The sequence below is a fragment of the Nicotiana tabacum genome, chromosome 8 (genome assembly GCF_000715075.1).
Source record: "Nicotiana tabacum cultivar K326 chromosome 8, ASM71507v2, whole genome shotgun sequence".
NCBI classification, from domain to species: domain Eukaryota; kingdom Viridiplantae; phylum Streptophyta; class Magnoliopsida; order Solanales; family Solanaceae; genus Nicotiana; species Nicotiana tabacum.
This window is the reverse complement of record NC_134087.1, coordinates 150507630-150514224: the sequence shown is the minus strand read 5'-3', so window position 1 is coordinate 150514224 and position 6595 is coordinate 150507630.

Below are 6595 nucleotides of genomic sequence, written 5' to 3'. Positions count from 1 at the left end.
TCCTTTGGTAAATATCTTGGTTTTTTGATCTTCCATAAGAATGTCACTAGTGCATACTTTTAATTCATAATTGATAACATGCAATCCAAACTGGCTGGCTAGAAAACCAGTTGCCTAAACATGACTGACAGAACTGTCCTAGCCAAGTCTTCCTTAAATAGTATCCCCAGCCATGTCATGCAGTATATCAATTTGCCCACCAAAGTCATCAAACAAATTGATAAAATCCAAAGAAACTTCATCCGGGGCACCACTTCAGACAAAAAAAAAATTGCACCTGATAAACTGGGATAAGGTTACCAAAAAAAGGCTGATGGAGGTCTAGGGCTCCAAAAAGTTGATCTAAAAAACAGGCAGCCCTTACTAATCTTGCCTAGAGGACTTATCACAACACTACTAGCTTATGGGCAAGAGTCCTCATTTTTAAGCATTGCAACTGGAGCCACACCCCTAGAAGCCACTGAGCCATTAGATACCCTAGATACCCCAAATCCCATACCTGGCAATGCATCCTCAAGGGATGAGACACTTATAGAAAGGCAAGCAGATGGGTAGTCCACAAAGGAAATAGGGTTCACTTTCTGAGTGATGCCTGGATCCCTAATCAACCAACAATTAGGGATATGATCGAAGGCTCCTTTTCTCAGAATGATCTAAATGCCAAAGTAGACAGTGTCTACAATTCAGGGGCTTGGGATCTCTCCACCATATCCATGGATCTGCCCCCTAGCATTTCCAACATGATCAACTCTGTCTTCATTCCCCTAAATCCCACCAAAGATGACAATCTTATCTAGGGATTAACTGCTAGTGGTTCCTTCACTAACAGTTCTGCTTACTTTTTTCTTAGCAAAACTAAAAATAGTGTTGGAATAGAAGAGGAAGGAACTTTCAATTGGATCTGGAAACTCCAGACACCCACCAAAATAAAGAACTTCCTCTGGCTTCTTACCCACAAAAGGCTTCTTACTGGGGGCTACCTCCACAGAATTGGGGTCAACTATAACCCACAATGATCTTACTGCCATAATTGTGAAGAAACAATTGACCACATTTTCTTTGAGCGCACAAATACAGTCCAGTTCTAGCATGAACTACTGTCAAAAGCATCCATTGAGAACAGACAACAGAACCCTATCTTTTCAGCCCAACAATGGCCATCAACTAGGAATATAATTAGGAAAAAAATCCTTCAATGGCCACATTCTTTGGGAAAACATCCTCCCTTTCTGTTTCTGGCATATCTATATGTAGGAACCACAATCTCTTCAATAGTAAAAAAGATAAGATCAACACTGCCAACACCATCTCTAAAGCTACTTAATATTTTGTGTTGACAAAAAATGCCTTCACCAAAACAACCCACCAAATCACCACCAAATGGGAGCCACCCAGAAGAGGCTCTTATAAGCTGAATACGGATGGAGTAGCTAAGGGCAACCCAAGCATATGAGGAATGGGTGGAGTCTTCAGAAATCATAATGGGGACTGGATAATGGGGTTTATGGAAAATATTCCACACATAACCAACACTTTGGCTAAGCTAAAGGCTCTCCTAAAAGGGCTACAACTTGCTGAGCAAAACAATTGGGTTCATTTAGACATCAACACCGACTCGGCCGAAATCATACAAATGCTAATCACGGGTAACCTAACTTATGATCCTATAATTTGTGAATGCAGGTCCTTAATACACAGGATGGATAGGGTCGAGGTGAAGTACACTTACATGGAGAAAAATAGGGTGGCAGATGCATTAGCTAAGGAAGCAACAAAGCCAGTTTTTTTGAACAGATCTAGCCTACTGCCAGTTCCTTCGATGTTTGCCAATGATGTCTTACGGGCAGACATTCTAGGAACTGATATTGTTAGGATTTTTGTGGGTTCTAATATGGATACAATACTCCAAAATATTGCTATGCTAGGGGTCTTACAATACCCCACTAGTGACACATCTGTGTAATGTATTTTGTATGCTAGTAATATATAAATATCCTCTTAACAAAATAAAATAAAATAAAAACCACAAACTTTATTTACTAAGATTAGATAATTACAATTAAATCTCTTGATAAACATTAACCAGTAATCTTATAAAAATGGTAACAATATGCTCCCTGTGTCCTGAGATATTATGTGATGCAATTTGACTTTAAGTAGAAATATTTATCAGTTTTATCATCATTAATAATTGATAATATTAGTATATTGAAATTTTCAAATGTTTTGGATAGAATAAATGTAGTTTTCAATTGTTTAGAATGATAATATTAGTATTTTGTAGTATAATCACGGTCGTAGATAGATTGTCAATATAATAGTATGTTTAGCCAAGCTTCTAAAACTTATTTTGAAAAGTGCCTTTCTTAAATTACTTTTGGTAATAAAAAAAACAGTTTGTGTTTGACTAATTAATTTGAAAAATACTTTTGAACAACAATTAGCGTTTGACCAAGCTTTTAAAAGTGCTTTTAAGTATATTTTTCTCAAAGTGTTTTTCAAAAAGATGTTTTTGATAAGAAGCTACTTTTTCTGTTTCTCAAAAACTATATATGCTTTTACTCAAAAACAGTTCTTTTCCTTCTAATCGCTTGATCAAACACCTTAACTTTGAAAAAAAATATTTTTGACCAAAAAAAAGCTTGGCAAATAAGCTATAAGACTAGTAATCAGTTTCTTATATGTCACTTCAAGAATTGTATCAATAACTTTAATTTCAACTCAAAATTTAATAACAAGGTCTGAAAATGTTGAAGCGCTGGAATGACAGCTGGAAGCCAAGGCAATGTATTGAGTGACAAGCAGTCATTTTAGCTTAGCGTTAGTTAGGTGTTAGTAGTTAGTTATAACAGAATTAGGTTTATTATTAGTGCTAATTAAGTGAGCTAGTTAGAGTGTGTCTATATACACGTGTATGTATCAATGAAGATTCATTCACTTTGTAATTGATTTCATTTTCTCTCAATACATAGAAGATACAACTGTCCAGAAGCTTCTATTCACAATCTTTATCTTCTTCGTTCTTAGCTAAGCTCAACCACTACTCAATAATGGTAGATTTAACATGGTATCAGAGCTTATTGAGTGGCAAATCACCATATGAGGTCTTCTATAAATCACCACCTTCACTACTACACTTACGAGTTATTGGTTTTCTTTGTTTTCCTACAGTTACCAGCCAGAATGATAAACTTCTACCTAGGGCAGTAGCAGCAGTCCATATGGGATATTTCACATTTCAAAAGGGGTACAAATTATACGATCTCAAGGACAATAAATTTTTTGTCAGTAGAGATGTTACATTTAGAGAGGATGTGTTCCCATTCTTAATGATGAAAGAAGGAAAAAGCCCTCAATTATTTTTTTAAACAGCTAGACAATATGCAACAGAACAACATGCATCTCCACAACAACATACTCCTACTCAGGAAATGCAGACTCCTGATCAAGAATTAGGTCAACTACATGCTGAATATGAAGATACGATACCCCAACTGGATGACTTATCCAACAATGATGCTGAGGAGGTTCTAGTTCAACAGTCAGACCAAGCAACCGAGATAGCACATGAGGAAACATCACACATGCATCTTAGAAGAACCAGCAGAGGGTCTAAACCACCAGTATGGGCCAAGGATTACATCTGCCCAACTATGAAGCCTTCTTTTTCTACTTCCCTATATCCTATGTTCAACTATCTGGGGTATGACACATTAAGCAATGCATATCAGAGTTATCTTACTGCAATGACAACAGATGTTGAACCCACATCCTATCATCAGGCAATGAAGGATCAGAAGTGGATAGATGTTATGCAAGCTAAAATAGATGCACTAGTGAGCAACAAAACATGATAGGTGGTTCATATTCCTAAAGGCAAGGTTCCCACTGGTTGCAAATAGGTATACAAAATCAAACATAGATCATATGGAACAATAGAGAGGTACAAAGCTAGATTGGTTGCTAAAGGATACCGTCAACAAAAGGGATTGGACTATCAAGAAACATTCTCTCGTGTGGTTAAAATGGTAACCATTAGGACTGTCATTGCCTTAGCAGCTATGAATCAATGGCCATTGTTTCAGATGGATGTTCACAATGCATTTCTTTAAGGTGACCTTGAGGAAGAGGTATACATGTAACTATCTTTGGTAGCCAAGGGGGGAATACAGGATGTAGACTACTCAAATCTTTATATGGCCTTAAACAAACATCTAGGTAGTGGAACCTTAAGCTCACCAATGCACTCCTATAGGCTGGTTTCAAACAAAGGAAACATGATCATTCTCTATTCATCTCAAAGAAACACAACAGACAAGTTATAATACTTGTGTATGTGGATGACATTCTCATTACAGGTGATGATGCTGGTCTCATTCAAGAAGCCAAGAACACTTTACAAAACAACTTTAAAATGAAGGACCTAGGGACTCTGAAGTACTTCCTAAGAATAGAGGTATGCAGATCACAACAGGGAATTTTGCGTTGCCAAAGAAAATATGCTTTGGAGCTGATTGCAGAGTTAGGATTGTCAGGTTCTAAACCTGCCTTAACTCCAATGGAGCAGAACTTACCACTGCTGAATATGATGAACACTGTGACTTCAGTGATGATGCTGCATTAGAAGATGTAAGAGAGTACCAAAGACTGGTTGGGAAGCTGCTTTACTTGACATTAACCAGGCCAGACATAACATATAATGTGCAGACCTTGAGCCAATTTATGCAATCTCCTAAGAAGTTACACCTTGAAGCAGCCTACAGAATTGTGAAGTATGTGAAAAATGAGCCAGGATTAGGAGTGTTGATGAGTGCAGAAAAGAGTACAGCCTTAAGAGCATTTTGTGATGCAGACCGGGCAAGCTATCCAAATTCAAGGAAATCAGTGACAGGGTACTTGGTGAAGCTGGGGAACTCCTTGTTAGCTTGGAAGTCGAAGAAACAAAACACAGTAGCAAGAAGCTCAGCAGAATCAGAATACAGGAGCATGGTCCTAACAATAGCTGAACTTATGTGGCTACTATGTTTACTTAGAGAGTTGAAAATCAATATTGATGCTCCATTTCAACTGTTTACAGACAGTAAGGCAGCAATGTAGATAGCTAACAATCCTATGTTTCATGAAAGAACAAAACATATAGAAGTTGATTGCCATTTCATAAGAGAAAATGTGCAGCAAGGCATGGTACATCTTGAGTATGTGCCAACAGAAGAACAAGAAGCAGACATTCTGACAAAGAGACTTGGAAGTGTGCAGCACTATCATTTGTTGTCCAAGCTAGGGTTGTTAAATATCTTCACACCACCTAGCTTGAAGGGAGTGTTGAAGTGCTGGAATGACAGCTGGAAGCTAAGGCAATGTATTGAGTGACAAGCAGTCACTTTAGTTTAGTGTTAGTTAGCTGTTGGTAGTTAGTTATAACAGAATTAGCTTTATTGTTAGTGCTAATTAAGTGAGCTAGTTAGAGTGTGTATATATACACGTGTATGTATCAGTGAAGATTCATTCACTTTGTAATTGATTTCATTTTCTCTCAATACACAAAAGATACAACTGTCCAGAAGCTTCTATTCACAATCTTCATCTTCTTCATTCTTAGCTAAGCTCAACCACCACTCAATATCGTTGGATTTAACAGAAAAAGTAGAGGCACATGAAACAGATGGGACAGAAGGGTTATACAATAACACAATTGGAAAGAAAGTGATAAATAAACCTATAATTATCAACTTCTTCAAAACTCTGACATTCGCTCTGTTCTAACACAAATAATTTGAAACTTACTTGTCCAAAGTGACGGTACAATATTCCGAGGCAACGTGTATGCCGGATTTCCTAAAAACACAAGAATAAAATAGACACAACAAAAAAACAAAAAAAAAACAAAGCCTACACTGGAAATATTTGATTTTCTTTAGTTCTCTTACGAGAAGGAAAAGTGTATAATACCTAGTACTTTTCTTCCTCAAATGAGAAGAAAAATGTTGAATACGTAGTTTTTTTCTTCCCCACTTCACCATTGAGAAGATAATAAGGAAAATAACTTATCATAAGCTTCCGTTTCAATTTCTTTCCTGAACATCTTTTCTTATTCAGAGTTAAAATCAAACGCTCTTTCAACCTTAGACAAATAGACACGGTGTGTGATAGGGAAGGAAGGTCTCAGACATAATTTTAAGTCCTCTAACCATTAACTATATATAAATGGAGTGCAGCTTCCACCCAAAAAAAGGTTCAAAACACAAATCTAATCAGAAAGCCAAACTATATATGATGATGAAAGTAGAGGTCCAGATGGGGCTACTATGGAGGTGATGTTGGCAGGAAAGGGTGTAACTGGAGATGGTGGTGATCATATTGATCTTCCTACTCAAATCCTTAGGGAGGAGAGTAGGAAGTTATTTTTTACCAACAATGTTTGCCTTTTTGCAGGTACCTATCTAGGGCCTGGATCATATGCTTTGGCCAAACCTAAAAGGGTGGTATTAGTATCTATGATGCTCGTTCCTGTTAGGACTAACCAAGGCATAGACCAGCCCTCTCACATTGCTCTTTGCACGAAGGAGAAGGTACAAGCATGGCAGGCACACTGGAT